The sequence below is a fragment of the Theobroma cacao genome, chromosome 1, assembly GCF_053813885.1.
Source record: "Theobroma cacao isolate CCN51 chromosome 1, ASM5381388v1, whole genome shotgun sequence".
Taxonomy (NCBI): Eukaryota; Viridiplantae; Streptophyta; class Magnoliopsida; order Malvales; family Malvaceae; genus Theobroma; species Theobroma cacao.
In genome coordinates, this window is record NC_142639.1 from 33,212,714 (window position 1) to 33,232,957 (window position 20,244).

Sequence of the window (20,244 nt, forward strand, 5' to 3'; positions counted from 1 at the left end):
AATGAACTCCTCAAAGCTGAGGCAATGACACTTTTAAAAATGAACTCCTCAGAGCTAAGGCAACGAACTTTTAAAATGAACTCCTCAAAGTTGAGGCAACGAAACTTTTAAAAATGAACTCCTCAAAGCTGAGGCAACGAAACTTTTAAAATAAACTCCTCAAAACTGAGGCAATAAGACTTTTAAAAATGAACTCCTCAAAGCTGAGGCAATGACACTTTTAAAAATGAACTCCTCAAAGCTAAGGCAACAAAATTTCTAAAAATGAACTCCTCAAAACTGAGGCAACGAGACTTTTAAAAATGAACTCCTCAAAGCTGAGGTAACGAAACTTCTAAAATGAACTCCTCAAAGTTGAGGCAACGAGACTTTAAAAATGAACTCTTCAAAGCTGAGGCAATGAGACTTCTTTTTTTTTTTAAATGAACTCCTCAAAACTGAGGCAACAAGACTTTTAAAATGGACTCCTCAAAGCTGAGGCAACGAAACTTCTAAAATGAACTCCTTAAAGTTGAGGTAACGAGATTTTTTTTTAAAAAAATAAACTCCTCAAAATTGAGGCAACGAGACTTTTAAAATGGACTCCTCAAAGCTGAGGCAATAAGATTTTTTTTTTTGAAATTGTGAAAAATAATCAATTCCTCATTTGAGGTTCTACGACTTTAAAGATGAATTTCCCTTTTTTTCAGTTGTTTTAAAACTTTGAACATCGCAATTTAAATATTCTAATCATCTCCATCAGTTTTTTTTTTAAAGTTTTTTAGAGCTTTTTCTTTGATCATTGGGGGATCAACCGATCACGCTTCCGATCTCTCGTCTTCCCCAATTCATTGCTCACAATTGTTTTCTTCCTCTATCATATGCATGGTCCAATCATTCTTCACATTTTTACTGTTCTCCATTTTGTTGCTACTTCCATTTCTTTCTTTCTTTTCTTAGTCTTTTCTCTTTCTTTTTTATAATACCAAACTCCATTTCATTCCCCGTCAATTACGATCCTTTTTCAAAATATTGCAAACATTTCTTACTTTATCATGCTCTTTATTAAATATCATTCCAATTTTATGACAAATGCAATGCAATGTACTCATATCTCCTTTCTTGGCAGAATGAAAATGATGACAATGTTGGGAGCAGAAAGGCTATTTTTCATTAGAAAAAAGGGAAGTTTCTACAATCAGGCATAATGAAAAGGAACAGGGGAAAACCAATTAATACAAAAGAGATATAGTTCTTTCTTAATGACTGTTCCGATAGATATTGACAGTAGCCTCGAAATTTTATCTCAAAGCAGGCACAAGCGTTAGCTCTTTTGTCTTTTGTCTGAACATCTCGGATCATGATTTTCACCCTTTCTGTGTTAAGCCCTTGTAGTATTTGGACCTCTTTCGTGTCTAGACTGCCATTTCGAGTTTTCGCCCTAAACACATCTCCCATACTTAAGTTGCCTTTTCAGGTTTTCAACTTGAAAAATTTTCTTTCTTCTTCTTTTTTTTTTTTACACAAAATATTTCTTGACTGCATCGGCATTCACTGGGTTGGAAAACTCCTTTCTGTCCATCTCTACCAAAATTAGTGCCCCCATTGAAAAGCTTTCTTCACCATAAACGGTCCTTCCCAATTTGGCATCCATTTTTCGTGAGGGTCCTACTAGTTCAGGAGAATTCTTTTCAATACCAACTCTCCTTCTTAGAACTGTCGAGGATGTACCTTCTTGCCATATGCCCTCATCATTCTCTTTTGATGTAACTGCCCATGGCAAAGTGCTGTCAACCTTTTTTCTCATATGAGATTCAATTGCTCATAACGAGGGTTAACCCATTCGGCTTCTTCCAACTATACTTCTTTAAGGACCCTTAGGAAAGAGATTTCTACTTCAATTGGTAAAACTGCTTCCATCTTATATACCAAAGAGAACGGTGTAGCTCCCGTGAAAGTTCGGACTGTTGTGCGATAAACATGCAAAGCAAAGGGTAACTTCTCATGCCAATCTTTATATACATCTGTCATCTTTTCAATTATCCTTTTGATGTTCTTGTTGGCTGTTTCTACTGCTCCATTCATTTTTGGGCGATAAGGCACTGAATTGTGATGCTTGATCTTGAACTTGACACAAACCTCTTTCATCATTGAACCATTGAGGTTACTAGCGTTATTTATGATGATCCTTTCCGAGAGACCATAGCGGCATATTATTTCGTTTTAGATGAACTTACATACCACTTTCTAGGTCACATTGGCATAAGATGCTACTTCTACCCACTTAGTGACGTAGTCAATCGCCACCAGAATAAACCGATGCTCATTTGATGCCTTCGGGGTTATTAACCTAATCACATCCATGCCCTACATTGAGAATGGCCATGGTGATGTCAATACATTCAGTGAATTTACAAGAGTGTGGATTTTGTCTGCGTATATCTGACACTTGCGACACTTTCGAGCGAAATCTATACAATCCGTTTCCAACGTGAGCTAGTAATACCCTACTCTCATGACCTGTCTTGCCAACATATGCCCACTTGCATGTGCCTCACAAATTCCTTCGTGAACTTCCTCAACTATTCTCCGAGCTTTGGCTGAATCCACACATCTCAAAAGCATTTGATCCCTACTTCTCTTGTATAAGATGTCCCCATCCAAGAAGAAATTCATTGCCAACCTTCTAATGGTTTTCTTATCATTTTCTGAGCTTTGTTCTGAATACTGCTGAAACTTGAGATAATGCACAATACCATGGTACCATGGTTTCCCGTCTACTTCTTCCTCTACACTGGAGCAGTGTACGGGGCACTCTCGAAAATTAATCATGATGGGTTGAATCTTGACATCGGTACCAACGTTGAACATTGCTGCCAATGTGGCTAATGCATCAGCCATATGATTCTCCTCTTGGGGTAAATGGGTGAAGCAAATCTTATCAAAAATTTCAATTAGCTTTGAAACATACTTATGATACCGGATTAACTTCGAGTCACGTGTCTCCCATTCTCCTCGCAACTGAAAAATGACCAAAGCAGAATCCCCATACACTTCCAAAACATGAATTTTCCTCTCGATTGCTGCTTGAAGACCTATGACACAAGCTTCATATTCAGCCACATTATTGGTGCAATAGAAGTTAAGTTTGGCTATGACGGGATAATGATCTCCTTCTGGTGACACTAACACGGCTCCTATGCCATGCCCTAAGGTGTTTGAAGCTCCATCGAAAAACATCTTCCAATTCTCTTTCTCCTCTGATTTTTCCTCATTTGTTTGACAAACCGACATCAGGTCCTCATTTGGGAACTCAAACTCCATTGGTTCATAATCCTCCTCCACCATTTTTGCCAGAAAATCTACGATTGCACTTCCTTTGATAGCTTTTTGGGACACATATACAATATCATATTCAGACAACAACACTTGCCATCTTGCCACTCTACCTGATAAGGATGGTTTCTCGAAGATGTATTTAATAGGATCCAACTTCGCAATGAGCCAAGTGGTATGATATAGCATGTACTGCCTGAGTTGATGAGTCGTCCATGCTAAAGCACAACACATCTTTTCCAACGAGGAATACTTGGACTCGTACTCAGTGAACTTTTTACTCAAGTAGTAAATTGCCCTTTCTTTCTTACCAGTTTCATCATGTTGTCCCAACACACATCCCATGGATCCTTCATTTACAATCAGGTACAAAATGAAGGGTCTCTCGGTCACAGGTGGTACCAACACTGGCAGACTTAACAGATATTCTTTAACCTTATCAAAAGCAACTTGGCACTCCTCGTTCCATGCCCCAGGACTGTGTTTGTGAAGGAGCTTGAAGATTGGGTCACATTTGAGTGTGAGTTGTGATATGAACCGGGCTATATAATTCAACTTTTCCAAGAATCCTCTAACTTCTTTTGGCGTTTTGGGATGAGGCAAATCACAGATTGCTTGAACCTTATCCGGGTCAACTTTTATTCTTCTTTCACTGACTATGAAATCAAGTAACTTTCCAAAAGTGCACTTTGCCGGATTTAGCCTAAGCCGAAACTTTCGCAACCTCTCAAACAATTTTTCAAGATTAGTAGCATGATCCTCCATTTTGTGGGCTTTTACGATCATATCATCCACATACACTTCAACCTCCTTGTGCATCATGTCATGAAAAAGAGTCACCATAGCCCGCTGATAAGTTACCCCAGTATTTTTCAAGCTGAATGGCATTACTCTAAAACAAAAGGTTCCCCACATAGTTATGAAGGTAGTTTTTTCTTCGTCCTCCGGTGCCATCCTAATTTGGTTATACCTTGAAAAGCCATCCATAAAGGAGAACATGCAATGACGGGTAGTATTATCAACAAGGGTGTCAATGTGGGGTAGAGGAAAATTATCTCTTGAGCTTGCTCTATTCAAGTCTCGATAATCCACACACATCCTTGCTTTTCCATCCTTTTTAGGCACCGAGACAATATTGGCAACCCATTCAAGGTACTTAGCTACTTCCAAGAATCCCGCATCGAACTACTTTTTCACCTCTTCCTTAATTTTCAACAACATTTCAGGTTTCATCCTTCTCAACTTTTGCTTAATTGGTTGGCATTCGGGTTTCAAAGGTAATTTATGGGCTACAATGTTTGTACTAAGACCTGGCACATCTTGATAGGACCATGCAAACACATCTACATATTCATGAAGGAGTTTTATTTGTTTTTCTTTTTCAGTCGACACCAACATCGTACCAATTCTAACTTCTTTCTTATTATCTTCATTTTCTAAATTAATCGTTTCAAGTGTCTCTTGATGTGGGAAAATTTGTCTCCCCTCTTGTTCTACTAGCCTTAACAAGTTCGGAGTTAAATCATAATCCTCCACGTTTTCTGTATCGTCAAGTTCATTGACACTTGTACCTTTTCAAAATTAACCTCAAAACCACTATCATTATCATCTTCGCATTCATTATTTGGAATCTTGGAAGGTAAAGGGAATTGAAAGATGTAGAGCTTTTGTATAGATAAACAGTTAAAATAAATGGATGAGATGACAAGCATGGAAATGGTGAATCATGAGAGGAGATATGAGAAATGCACTACGCATGTCAATTTATTAGAATGACAAATGATAAAAAGCCCGATACATAAAATTTTCAATGCTCTTGGGCATAAGCACGGATGTTTAGTTTGCATTACTTTGAAATTGAATCACAAGTGACTGGTAAACTCATGGTGGTCCAACTGCTCAACTTCAGCTCAGGTGGCCCGAGGTATGTAGTAGGGATCCCTTCCACATTTTCTAGCTACTCTTCACCTTGCTCCGTTGTACATATTGATAAATCAGAAAAAGCTTCCCTTAATGCTGACACTAATTCTCTGCTCCCAAAGGTGAGTGATTCAGGAAAGATGCAACCTCTAAACCGAAATGTCTCATAGAGATGGGGATATATCATTCCATGGTTTTTTAACTCATGCCCCTTAAAGTGAGCCAACTTTTCCTTTCTTCTTTCGGCTATAATTTCTTCTCTTTCCTTCTTAGTTGGCTTATATCCCAAGCCAAACCTTTCTTCATTTTTGGTAGCACGTATTGGCCTTCTAATGCCTTGTAGTTCTCTTCTCAATCCTGTCCCCACTTGGTATCCTTTCCCTACTATCTGGTTGATAGCCATGTTGGTTGTTTTGGAAAGCCTTGGAATAGGTGGTGTGGTTCCTTCTCCAACATATGTGGTGTTGACAAACTCGAAAGATCGGAAGGAACATTCAGGCACTTCTTCCTTTGCTTCCACGTAAAGAGTATCTGCTGGCTTGCTTATAAGTAAGTCTTCTTCCCCGTTAACACATATAATCTTCTCATCTACGATGAACTTGACCTTTTGGTAAAGCGATGAAGGTATGACCCCAGCCATGTGGATCCAAGGTCTTCCCAACAAATAATTGTATGAAAAAGCGATATCCATAACTTGAAATTCAATGGTAAAGGTACACGGACCGATTTCTATCGGTATCTCAATGTCTTCTACTACTTCTCTCCTTGTCCCATCAAAAGCTCTCACAATCATCTGACTCTTTCTCATGTAAGACATGTCGATGGGTAAGCGAGCCAAGGTCCTCATGGGCATCACATTCAAGGACGATCTGTTATCAAGCAGCACTTTTACGACGGTACAGCCTTTACACTTGGTAGTGATATGCAAGGCTTTGTAGTTTTCCTTACTTTCAGAAGGGATTTCTTCATCGCTAAAGGATATTATGTTACCCACTGAAATGTTTCCAATAATATAGTTCAAATTTTCAACTAAAATGTCGTGATCCACATATGCTTGGTTCAGAATCCTCATCAAAGAGTTCCTATGTGGTTTCGAGCTGAGGAGCAAAGATAATAGTGAAACACGAGTGGGCAACATGTTCAATTGCTCGACCACATTGTACTCACTATGTTTAATGAACTTGAGAAACTCAGTAGCTTCTTTTTCCGTCATCGACCCCTTTGAGCCATCTGTCGATTCTTGAGATTACACTTTTTTTTCTCTTGGATTTTGCTCTTTTTCTTTTCCTTTCTCCTTTCTGAGATTCTCCAATGCCTCTGGTGTATAGCAACGTCTGTTGCGGGTAATCCCCCCAACACTAGTTATATTTGCAGCATTATCTTGAGATTCGGCCATCCATTTCCCCGCATTTAAAACTTGTACATTGCAATTGTAGTTCCATGGGATAACTTTGTCATCTTTGTAGAGGAAAGGTTTAGGGACTTTAATGGTCATTTTGGCATGGGTTCTATCTTTCACCGACTCTCCTCTTGGTTCATAGAAAATGGTTAAAGGTTTTATCTTCATTGGGTAAGTGGAATCTTTGGCCATCATGTTTACTATTGGCCTTGAGGCTTCCACGTAGAATTCAATCCTTGATTTGTCCATCATCCTTTGCACTTCCTTTCGAAAAGAACTACAATCTCGAATTAAATGCCCCACACATCCTTTGTGATATAAGTAGTATGGCCCTTGGATATCTCTCGAGTCATTCACATCAAGATATTTCGGCCAAACCTTGAACATATCGGCCTTGACCAAGGCTTCAAACACTTTCTCCATGGAGATTTTCACTTCCTGAATGTTTCTTTTAACATACACCTCCCCTTCGATTGCATTTACCCCTGCCCCAACATGATTTGGCAGTGGGTTGTTGTTAACATTCTGTTTTGACTTTTTTTCAAAATTCAGGATTCTTGCCTTGATCAACCCTCGCACCTTATGTTTGAATGCTGTACAATTCTCGATCGAGTGACCTTCGATTCCATAATGATAATCACAATGGGCGGAAGCGTCATACCATCTCAGGAATTGAGGTTTTAATGGCTCTATGTATAAAGGTGCCACTAGATGGTTTGCAACTAACTAAGTGAAGAGTTTAGCATATGGAATTAGGATTGGGTCAAAGTGCACTTTATCTTGCTTGTTTCGCCATCCTCTTGATTCACCAGCAGTATGGTTGTTTGAAGGTGTTGTTTGTTGTGTGGTTGAAGCTATAACGGGTGTGGAAGTAGGTGGGTGGATATTTGTAGGGTAAAGTGTCCGTTGGATGGGAGCATATGGGTACAGGTTAGAAAAGGCATTTGGCATGGGTGGATATAGGTATGGGCTTTGTGAAGCGTTATTCACAACTAGGTAATAGGGGTATGGTGGATATGGCTGGTAAGGGTTGTAGCTTCCTCGTTGGGGTTGTCTCGAAGTGATGGCTTGGGCTTCTCTTTCTTTCTTCTTAAAAGTTCTCCCTTTTTTTGTGTGTGCCTCGTCACCTCCTTCTATCTTTCTTTGCTTAATGGTAGTCTCTATCATCTCTTCTGAAATCACCATATCAGCGAAGTTCTTTGTGGCACTACCGACCAATCATTCATAGTAAGGGGCTCGTAGGGTGTTAACGAACATCACGGTGGTCTCTTTCTCAGTCAATGGTGGTTGAACTTGAGAAGCCATATTCCTCCATCTTTGAGCATATTCTTTGAAGCTTTCAATGGGTTTCTTCTCCATGTTTTGTAAAGAAAGGCGATCCGGAGCTATATCTATAACATGCTTATACTGAGCTACAAATGCCCGAGCAAGGTCCTTCCATGTGTGGATTCGATTGCGGTCCAGTTGGACGTACCACTTTGCTGCAGCACTAGTGAGGCTATCTTGGAAGCAATGTATCAAGAGCTTGTCATCATGGGCATATGCAGCCATCCTTCTGCAATACATGGTGATATGTGTGACCGGACACTTGGTTCCATCATACTTTTCAAAGTTTGAAACTTTGAATTTTCGGGGTATAACCACATTTGGAACGAGACATAGTTCGATTGCATCTATAGAGCAATACATTCTCATTCCTTCTATCATGCGTAGTCTCTCCTCCAAAAGGTCAAATTTTTAGTGGGTATCGGGATTGTCTTTTGATTCAACGGATCCACACTTGAGCTTTTCTTGTTATTTTAGATCGTCTAGATTAGGTACAGAGATGGGGTCGAAGGATTTGCCCCTCTAACTAACCTTTGTTGGGCATAAGTCGGTGGTGGCCTTGTAGGCATTGGCATCCTAAAGAACGGATATTGTCCTATCGATGGCATGGGGATAGACACATTCCTTGCTACTAGTGGTGTGAATCCTAGTGGATATACAAGGTCTGTATTGGCTTCTGTCTGTTGAACATCTTCTGGTGCACCAGAATTCCCCGCCACTCTCTTCCCTTTATTTGTCGACATCAACTCCAAAATCTTTAACAACTGACCCATAATCTTTTCTTGCTTCTTCTCGTTCTTGTCCATTCTCTCCGAGTGATCATCCCCCATGATCTTAGACGAGCTCTTGTGTTGTATCTGTGTAGGGTTCGTTTCTTTGGAATTTTGTTCTTTACGGGCCAAATGGATAAGTTAGAATTTTATGTTGATGAATGCATTGTCATTTTGTTATTATTTATATGAATCATGCAACTATGATGCAACTGAAATGTGTTTGAAAAGAATAGGAAAAATATTGGCCATCCAACATTTACCATAAGAAAATCCACATCCATAGAACTGAAATATTCGATTACATCATTGTCTAAAACCATTACATAACTACCAAAAGGAAAAACCAACTTTGTCATATTGGTCCCTAACCATCTTGAGGTGATCGATCAATCGCTCACTCAATTCATCCCTTGGAAGAATCTTTCGCCTAAGTTCTTCGATCTTGTCTGCCATTACTCGCTTTCTAAATGCCACTTCTCTCATCTGTCTTAGTATCCATAGCATTTCAGCTTCTTTCCTTTGAAGGCTTTGTGTGCACGAATCATTTCTTTCCCTCATTAGGAAATACTCTTGTCTTACTGCTTCATATTGTGCCTTGTAGCCCTCCATGGTAGTTTCCATCAAGCCGTAGTCATTTCTCAACTCTTGGATAGCTTGTTCTTGCCTTCGTACCTTGTGATGCAAAGCATTGTTGTCACTTTGGAGTTCTTGCAGTCTGGCTATTAGAGAAGAATTTGCCACGTTCACTTCCTCAAACTTGCTTCGCCACTCATCCCGCTCTTCCAAAGCCATTCGTACCTTTCTTGCCGTCTCTTTCTTCACTTCTTCTAGCTCATCCTCATGTCTCCGCTTCATATTAATCATCTCCTTTTCAAGTCTCTTTCTTGTCAACTCACTCTCTAGCAGGACATCTTGAGGTTTTGGGTTTATGGGATGTTTTGATGGATTTCTCGGGGGGCATACGACATTTTTCACCCTTTGGTCGTGCTAAGTATCATATCCTGTGGTGACTTCATCGGTAAACCTCCCTTGATCCACTCGGCACATTTTCTTCTAGTTTTGTGCAATTTCTTTAATTTTCTTTAGCGTTTTCGGCTCTCCATATATAAACTTTAACTGGTTGAGCTGGTGAGTCATGGGCACAAATTGCTTAGATTTGAACTGTCTCCGTACCATTATTGGTGCATAGCTAATGGCTCCCTATGGTCCCATCAGCGGCACCCACGGCTTGTCCCCGTATTTATACATTACTTGCATTCGTGGCATCCATGAAGCTTTCTAAGTCACTTCAACGCTCATTAACCTCCGGAGCCTCGCGATCCACTCTTCTTTCCTCTTGTAGTCAGGCCATTCACTTTTGTAAAACTCAAGGATAGGGCAACTCGCAGACAAATAAGGCTTCCGAAATTTGCTCTCTGTGCATTCGAAATGGCTTTTGATCCACATGGTTAAGAGTTGGGCACATCCGATGAATCGTCCCTCACTTTTGCATCGATAGAAATTCAAGGATCTGAAGGTTTCAGCTAAGATGGATAGGGCTGGGTTAATGCTCATTGTCACCTGATCGAAGAAGTCTATGACTAATACCTCTACATGACCTAGAACCTTCGGGAAGACCACTAAGCCATAGATTGCCATCGCGAAAGTTAAGAGACCTTGTTCATCCTCCATGTGTTTTATAATATATCCGTTCAAGAAACTCCACAGAAGGCATTTTGTGTCTCTTTTCTTCTTCAAGTGCTGATCCATTTATACCGTAGTCATTCCTAGCAACTTTGCCAACTTTTATTGGTGTCCTGTCTTTTGGGCCCTTCAATAGATCTTGTCAGGCTGCATGTGATCTATCCGGAGTAGAAAGGAGTGCTCATCTATGGTAAGGGTCATGTCCACCTTGTTAAAGACAAAGCAACGGTATGAAGGATCCCAAAACTGGACGATGGCTCAAAGCATCTGGTCATCAACAGGTACATATAGGAGCCATGCAATGTGTCCATACTTGCTCTGAAAATTGTCTCGGTGAGCACGTCTCCATTGTTCCCAAATTCCTATCATTTTTGTGAAGTCATTTTGCTGAAGGTCCAAGTGAACTCTCTTGGGTAAAGTTGGGATATGTCTTTGGGTCAAACAGTCTCCTTTTTCTTATTGAATCTGCCCATCCGTAACTCTATCTCATAGTCATTTCTATATATGTTAAGTGGACTTGCTGATAACGATGCCATGGACGTAACCGGGATCTCTTAGGTTGGATGTTGTGTAGCCAATATTTCTCCTATATGCAATTACGATGTATGCGAATGAACATGTAAAATGCACATGACAAGCAAAATAAACTTAAGTTAGTATGGTAAAAGGAAAAAATGGAGTGTTAAAAATAATGAAAGAATAATAAGCAATATCATGGGTATTACTGTCTACTCCACGATACTTTATTATCTCGTGGCAAAATTTAAAATAAAGGGAGTCGAAGAAATTTCTTCATGTGTACCTATTTATAGGGTATACTCTCACGGGTATGGCCCTACCTAGGGTTAAGCCGCTTTTCGTATTCTATATGCTGAGCAGGGTTTATAAACAGAGCTAAGGTTTCTAAATCGTTCCTCATTGTCATCCACGCGGACTATAAGGCACCCCGATCCTCACCCATTACAGGCTTCAAATGGACTAGGTTCGATTTGAGTGGGAGTCTTCACTAGCCCGTGCGGAGGTTATCACCTCACGAAAGCGTAGCTACTAAACTCCCTCTTAAAAAAGACATAACCCGGGTGGAGGGTTTATGCATGAATGCAAAATGTGCTGTGTGTGTGAAGGAAAACATCGAGTTCGGAGTAACATTCTCACATCCCTCTATCCTAAATCTCCACAATTATTACAAGCAATAAAGTAACAAATGCAAAATAAACAAATGCACTAAACAAAATATGCAGAACAAATCATCAACACTAAGGAAACATCAAATTATTTAAAGCCTTGGATAACCTATTATTATTTAATGGTTCGACTCTCGGCATTCCCCAGTGGAGTCGCCAACTATCGTAACATGCGGGTCTGGGAACCCGATTGCCAGACGAAGGTGAAAACTCTAAAAAAACTAGGAGTCGCCACCAATTTTTGTTTTTACTAAGTGCGATTGGCCACCTATTGACTCAATTCTAATCGATAAAGCCTTAAATTAATTTTAAGCCCACCGAAAATAACCTTAAATTGGTTTGCATTTTTTTATATCTAAGTTCGGGGGTACGGTTATGCTCGGGGAAGGATTAGCACCCCCGGGACGCCCATTCCATGAACGGTACCATTTTTAGATTATCCTATTAGGCTTTAATTTTTAATTTCACTATATTTCTTTAGTTATTATTCTCTTATTTTATCTCCTATTTAACCTAAAATGGAATGCAAATGTGAGGCAAGATGAAATGCATGGTCTAAGATAAAACTATCAAACGAATAACCTTTTATTGAGGACGCTCTCCGGAATCCGCCCATCATACTGGTGGGATCCGAGGTGTTCTCTCACCTAGGAAATTATCCAAGAAACTCACCTTCGCAAATTCAACAAATAATTCTCATCATCGGGGTCATCGTACGTTTTCTTTTAAAATAATATTTTCATGCATAATGAACCTAATACGAGCAAAAGTCTTTTATTAAAGATGTTTCTCGAGCCCTCCCATCATACTGGTGGGACCCGGAGACACCTTTTCACTTAGAAAACTTTTCGAGGAATACCCGTATTCGCAAGATCCTCGGAAGATCCTATAATCAGAGCTTAAACACGAAAACAGAAATATTTATATGCAATGATATGCATGATGCAATATATATATGCTATGCTAATGCAATTATCTATTTATTATTTATTATTTTTATTTTATTTTATTTTTTTATTTATTATTTTTATTTTATTTTATTTTTTTATTATCATATTTTTCTATTTTATTTCTAATTATTATTTTTTTCATACTTTACATTTTTTTATTCTAAGTTTCTCTTATATTTTTCTTTTATAATTAGATAAGTTGTTTAGGATTCCATGTTATTTTAGTGAACAAAAAATTTATTATTTTTTTTATCATTTTTGTATTTTATATTTTTTATTATTATTATTTATTTTTTTAATTTTTCTATTTATTTGATCTCATGTATATTGCATTTTCACAAATTAATTAGTTACTATATATTCGAATTATTATTATTTTTTTATCATCATTTTTTTTATCTATTGTTATTTATTTATTATTTTTATCGAGTAATTTTTGTATAGTCAAATTCTTTATTTATTAAAAATTTCGAGATCTTCCAATCGAGGCCCTCCCATTGTACTGGTGAAGCCTTGATTCGAATTCCGAACCTAGGAAATATGAGCCCAAGATTACGACTTCTCGCGTCCTGACCAATCATCCCATCATTGGTATTAAATTAAACAATTATGCTATTTTCGTTCTCTCCTCATTTATACTCCTCTCTCTATTTTATATAAAGCTATATTATTATTATTTTATTTTTTATTTACTATTTATTATTTTATTTTATTTTTTATATTAAATGTTCATTTATTTTCCTATATATCTTTATTGTTGGATCTATACTTATAACTAAATAACTTTTTTACCTAATTTTGCTATTATTTATTACATAATTAAATATATATTCTTATATTTTTACCTTTTCCATGTTTTGTATATATATTTAAAAATTTTATTTTCATCCTTATCTATTTTTTTATATTTTTATTCACTTTATATATTTTTTCTTGTCATTTGATAATTTTTTATATATTTTATCTTTTATGCTAATTAATAAAAAAACTAATTATCTTCCTATCCAAACAATGGGCCAAGCACAACATCATAAAGACCAAATCAGAAAAGCCAAAGATTTACCTTTTATGGGCTAAAAGCGACCCAAGATAGTCGACCCACTCCCAAAGATCTGACCGGCCCCTTTTTGGCTCAACACTCCACCAGCAAAACGGTGCCGTTTGGAGATCTCCAAAAACTGCCCTTTTTTTTTTTCTTTTCTTCTTTTTTTCTTTCCTTCTTCCACCGTCTATCTCACTCTTTCTTCTCTCTAAAAACCAAACTTTTTGACAACCAAACAAATCGGTTTACCCCCTCACCGGTAACACCCTTTTCTTGTGTCAGAGGCTTCCAGATCGGCATCACCTTTCTCTGCCTCTCAACGTCATCGGCGTCCCCCAACCACTCTAAAAAAACTCTCTTTAGCCGACCCCTTTTTGTCGGCTAGGTTCTTCCTCTCACAAAACCACCGATCGACTCCCCAATGGACGACTATTGACTTCTCCCCTCTCCCACCTTTGGCTGGCAACAATCGACTCCCTTTTCACTCTCTCTCTCTGTCGATCGGCTTTCCCCTCCTCTCTATATGTACCGCCGATTGAGATACCCAATAGCCTAAAACGTCTCCCAAAATAGCTGCCCCAAAACCCCTCTCAATCTCTCTAAAAATCAACTAAAAGTTCCCTCAAAACAAGATCAGCTACTCTCCTCCCCCATTACACATTTTTTGATGATTTTTTTGGTTAAGAACTTGTGGTTATGGCTGCTAAAGAACTTAGGGTCTTCGATTTTGGCTTTCTATTTGTTGCTAGGATTTTTTTTTTAGGGTTTTTTAGTTTGCAGGTTGTGGCTCTTCCCCTCCCGGGTTGCTATAGTGCCCCCTTTATACTGGGCTAAAGAGGCACTCTCCCACTACTCTGCTAGACGCGAATTTTTCGCGTCTGGCAGGGTAAGGGTGGCGCCTAACAGGGTGCATCCGCACCCTGCCAGTCGTACCTTTTTTTTCATTTTTTTTATTATTTTTTTGTCATTTTCATTCATTTTTTGTTTATGATTTTTTTAATAAAATTTTATTATAATTTTTATAGTGTCTACATAGTATATATACAACCTGTAACTAATCAGGGAATGAAGAAGAAAAGAATGATTAATTAATCTATGTTAACTAACTAACTGACATTTAAAAAGTAATGAGTAAAGGCAACTTTTAAACGGTAACTTGTGGTTAGGTTGGTAAATAGCAAAACATTGCATTTTGCTTTTCTCATTTATTTCTTTTTGATATGATGCGTTTGGCTCTTTCCTCTTTGCTCATCCATCTGCAGATTTGAGTCTTTGTCTTTTTCTTTTTCTGTTTATTCTCTTAAGTTTATTTATTCACATTGTTCAGCTAATTCTCCCCCTCAAGATGGATCGTGATTATTGATCACATTCATCTTGCTCATCAAGCTGTTGAATTGTTTTGGTTGTAGTGCCTTAGTAAATAAATCTACAAGTTGAAGTTTGGTTGAGATGTGTACTGGCTTGATGATTCCAGTCAAAACCTTCTCTCGGATGAAATGGCAATCCATCTCTATATGTTTTGTCCGTTCATGGAATACTGGATTCTTGCAGATATTCAATGATGATTGATTGTCACAATAAAGACTTGCTGATTCATCATGTTTGACATCAAGTTCTGCAAGTAGGTACTTTAACTAGATCATTTCACAGCATGCAGTTGCCATCAATCTATATTTAGCTTTTGTTGAACTTCTAGCCACCACCTGCTGCTTTTTTGACTTTCATCTTAACAATGATTCCCCAATAAGTATGCAGTATCCTGTTATTGACCTTCGAGTATCTGGGCATCCTACCCAGTCACTATCTGAGTATGCTGAAATTATTGGTTTTGTTCCTGCCTTCATTAAGATACCCTAGCCTGGTGACCCTTTCAGATACTTCAACACTCTGTGTGCTGCTATGAGGTGTTGTCTTCCTGGTTTGTCCATGAACTGTGAAAGCACCTGTACTGCATAAGAGATCTCTGATCTAGTGAATGTCAAATATAGAAGTTTCCCAATCAGTTGTCTGTAACCTGTGGGATTAGTTAATTGCTCCCTTTTTTCAACCTTACTTAACTTGTGATTGTAGTCAATAGGTGTTGACATTGGTTTGCACCCAAGTAATCTTTGATCTTTTAAGAGATCCAATACATACTTTCTTTGGTAAATGGATATTCCCTCAACTGGCTGATCAATCTCAAGGCCTAAGAAATATTTAACATTTCCTAGATCTTTCAATTTGAACTGTGATTTCAGATATTATTTTACATCATCTGATGCCTTAGTTGATGTGCTCCCAACTATGATGTCATCAACATAAACCAACAGAGCAATAAAACTCCCATATTCATTTTTCATTGTGAATAATGAGTAATTTGACATGGACTATTTGAAACCATACCTTAAAATAGAAGTTGAAAGTTTGGCATTCCATTGTCTAGATGCCTACTTCAATCCATATATGGACTTATGGAGTCTACAAACCTTCTTGCCTTCAGCTGGGCACTCCCCCTTGATGTCATATCCTTGTGGCAACTCCATGTATACTTCTTATTCCAAGTCTCCATTTAAGAATGCATTATTGACATCAAAGTTGAGATAATGTCCAATTACACATTGCTGTAACAACAAAGAAGACTCTCACTAATGTCTGCTTAGCTACTAAGCTAAAGGTCTCATGATAATCAAAGCCTTCAATCTGGTTATAGCCTTTTGCTACCAACCGAGATTTATATGTCTCTATGTCTCCATTTGCCTTCAGTTTAACTTTGTACATCCACTTGCATCCAATTGCATGAGAATTTGGAGGCAATGGAACTATACTTCATGTCTTATTATCTTCCAAAGCTTTAAGTTCAACATTTATGGCTTCTTTCCAATGAGAATGATTAATTGCATCTTGGTGAGAACTTGGTTCATGAATGTTTGACAACGATATGACAAAGGCTTTATGTTCTGGTGAAAGATGATGACAAGACAACTAATCAAATATAGGATGCATAGTAACAAAATTTGATTGTGATGGTAATTTTGTGTAGTAAGCATCTAGATATTTAGGAGCTCGTTTGTGTCTAGAACTCTTCCTAAATGGCTGAATAAGATTAAAATGATCAATGGTATTTTTTGTTTCTATTTCCTCAAGCTCCATATCATTCACTGGCAATGAATCATGACCATTTTGAATTGGTGTGGAAACATTTTCTGGACATGGTGTGGGCTCATTTTCAGGTAACTTAGTAAGTATGAGTTCATGATCAAGAAAATTGGATTGGTCAAAGTCAAAATCATCAATATGATCAGCATGCACATCAGGTGTTTGACAAAATTCAGAATGTTGCGTATCATGTTGTATGTCCTTGAATGGGAATATATTCTCATGGAAAACAATATTTCTAGATATTTTGACCTTTTGTGCTTCAAGATCATAAAATTTATACCTTTTGTTGTAATTTGGATACCCTATAAAAACACATTTATTTGCCCTGCTATCAAACTTCTTTCTATTGTGTGACAATGTTGACACAAAACATAGACACCCAAAGACTCTGAAATAATCAAAACTTGGTTGTTTTTGGTATAGCACTCGATATGGTGACTTATTTTTAAGAACTTTGGTTGGTACCCTATTGATTCTGTGTGTAGCTGTCAACACTGCATCACCCCAAAAATGCATTGAAAGCTTTGACTAATGCATGAGGGCCCTAGCTACTACCAAAATATGCTGATGCTTCCTTTCCACTACGCCATTCTACTCTGGAGTTTCAACGCAGGACAAGTGATGAATTATCCTAGTTTTTGCATAAAAATCAATGAGTTTAAATTCCTTTCCATTATCTGACCTTATGCATTTAATTGAAGAATTGAATTGCTTTTGAACAAAAGCATTAAAGGATTGAATGATTGATGCAACTTCAAATTTTCCTTTCATTAAAAATATCCAAGTAAAACATGAAAAATCATTTACTATAGTGAGGAAGTATCTGTGTCCAAACAGAGTTGGGACTTCATAGGGTCCCCAAATATCCATATGAGTTAATTCAAAAGCTGCTTTTGTACTTTCATATGTATTGGGAAAACAAGTTTCTTTTGCAAAAATGACACACTTCACATAGCAAATCATTTCTTCATTTGATATTTGGAAAAGCTTGGTTTAATACATAACTTCTTTTCGAGGGTGCATGCCCCAACCTAAAATGCCAGAGATCAAAGTTCTTGCAACCTGACTTAGAGGAATTGACAAATAAAACAAAAGGAAATTTAACAAGTTTTTCAAATGTAAACTGGTGTAACTCTTGTTCATCCTTGTTCTGTATCAGAACAAGTCCAGAAGACAACTTAGTAGCCTCAGTCACCTTCCATGTGGCTATATCCTGGATAACACAGTGGCTATCAGTGAAGAAAATGCATGTTTTCTTGCATTTTATAAGCTCACTTACTGATATCAAGTTAAATTTAAAATTAGGTACACAAAGGACGTTTTCTAATGTCAGTAGAGGGGTTAATCTAACAGTTTCTATGTGAGTTACTCAAGCCTTTCTATTGTTTGGTAATTAGACAAAACAATGGCTAACCTATTTGACAAAAACAAAATTACTCAATGAGCAAGAAATATGATCTGTTGCTCTTGAGTTAATTATCCAAGAATTTTGTTTTACCATGAGAACATTTGTATGGTTGTGTTTGGGTGGCATGTTATTGAAGACATTAAAACAAGGATGAATTGAGGTAATACCTGCAAAAGTTGAGTTAACAAGGGAGTGTTTTGTTTGTTGATTATTTGGTGCAGTGTTCTCACCATCAATGCTTGTCATACCATTTTCATTCAAGATTTCCATTAATCTGTTGACTTGCTGCTTAAGGATAGATAATTGGGACATTGATCCACCTCCAGTTGACTCCTCCTCTTGATCAGATTGGTGCTGTGCAATATGGTTATCTCCTTCAACTGACATATTGTTTGCTGCTGCCCTTCCTTTCTTGAAATTGTTCTTCCCTTTAGTGAACTTAAAGTCTTCCGAGAATCCCACAATCCTATAACACTCTTCCTTCACATGTCTTCTTTTTCCACAATGGCTGTAGATCACATCTTTTCTCACTTTCTTCTTTCCATCTGCTGAAGTGAACATAGCCCTAGATTTCAGCACTGGTTGTGGTTGAAACATGAGGTTCTTCTCAGCTTCCTCCCTAAGCACCAAGCTGTATACTTTATCCAATGTTGGAATTGGATCCACAAGTATTATTTGTGACCTAACTCCTGAAAATGACTCATTCAACCTATTCAAAAATCTGAAGACCATATCTTTCTAATATTAGTCTGTGTATCTCTTAAAATAATCAGCATTGCATCTCCCACATTCATAGTGTGGAAGTGGTTTGAAATTCCTTAGTTCTTCGCATATACCTTTCAACTTAATAAAATAAGAGTCCACTGACCTTGTTCTTTGTGTAATATTTCCCAGTGTGTACTGTAGATTGCACACCCTTGTGTCATCGGGCTGTGCAAAGTTTTGTTTTAAAGTGCTCCATATATTAGCAGCTGATTCCATATAAAACACTGTTGATGCAATTGGTTAAGTGAGTGAATCTAAGAGCCAAGCCACTATAAGGTTATTGCATCATGTCCATGGTTGATACAGAGGATTTGTCACAGCTGGTTTTGGCAGTGTACCATTAACAAATCCAAGTTTGTTTCTAATCAACAGGGCTAAAAGGAATGATCTGCTCCAGGTTATGTAGTTGTTTGTGGTCAATTTGAGATTGCTTACCACTGAACTAGGTTGGTCTGTATGATGCAAATAGTAGGGTGATTGGGGATCTGAGGTTGGTGATATTTGCTACCTTGCAATAGCAGTTGTTAAAGCTTGAGCCATCAACTCGGTTGATTTTGTGAACTTAGCCATCAAATTCTAGCTCTACTAGTGAATGACCCTAAAACTGTTCGATTTAATGCCAAGGAGAATTTGCCAATCAAACAGTGAAATATAGATAGATCCAAAGCAAAACTTACAGATGAAACAAGGAAGAAAAGAATCAAAAAATGCAAAAACCTTTGTGAGCTAGCTATGCCTTTTCTCTGTTGAAACCCTTAGCCTGCTCTGATACCATGACAAAAATGATGAGGCAGGCGACGCAGAGACTCAGGGAATATGGGAGAATGTCAAAAAACTTTTTCTCATTCAGGAAAATCAAGGTACAATGAGTTTATATACAACCTTGTAACTAACCAGGGAATGAAGAAGAAAAGAATGATTAATTAATCTATGTTAACTAACTAACTGACATTTAAAAAGTAATGAGTAAAGGTAACTTTTAAACGATAACTTGTGGTTAGGCTGGTAAATAGCAAAACGTTGCGTTTTGCTTTTCTTATTTATTTCTTCTTGATACGGTGCATTTGGCTCTTTCCTCTTTGGTCATCCATCTACAGATTCGAATCTGTGTCTTTTTCTTTTTCTGTTTATTCTTTTAAGTTTATTTATTCACATTGTTCAGCTAATAAAAAGAAAAGTCGAAAAAAAGGTAAAAAATACTATTAGAACCGCAATTGGAAGTGAACGCAACGAGAGAATCTGCTGTTGATTTTCAGAGAATGCCTCACAAGCTAGCGAGTGCTGATCGGAATTGGAATCGACGTCCAATGGCCACAATCAAACGCATATCGTTTTCCTTTG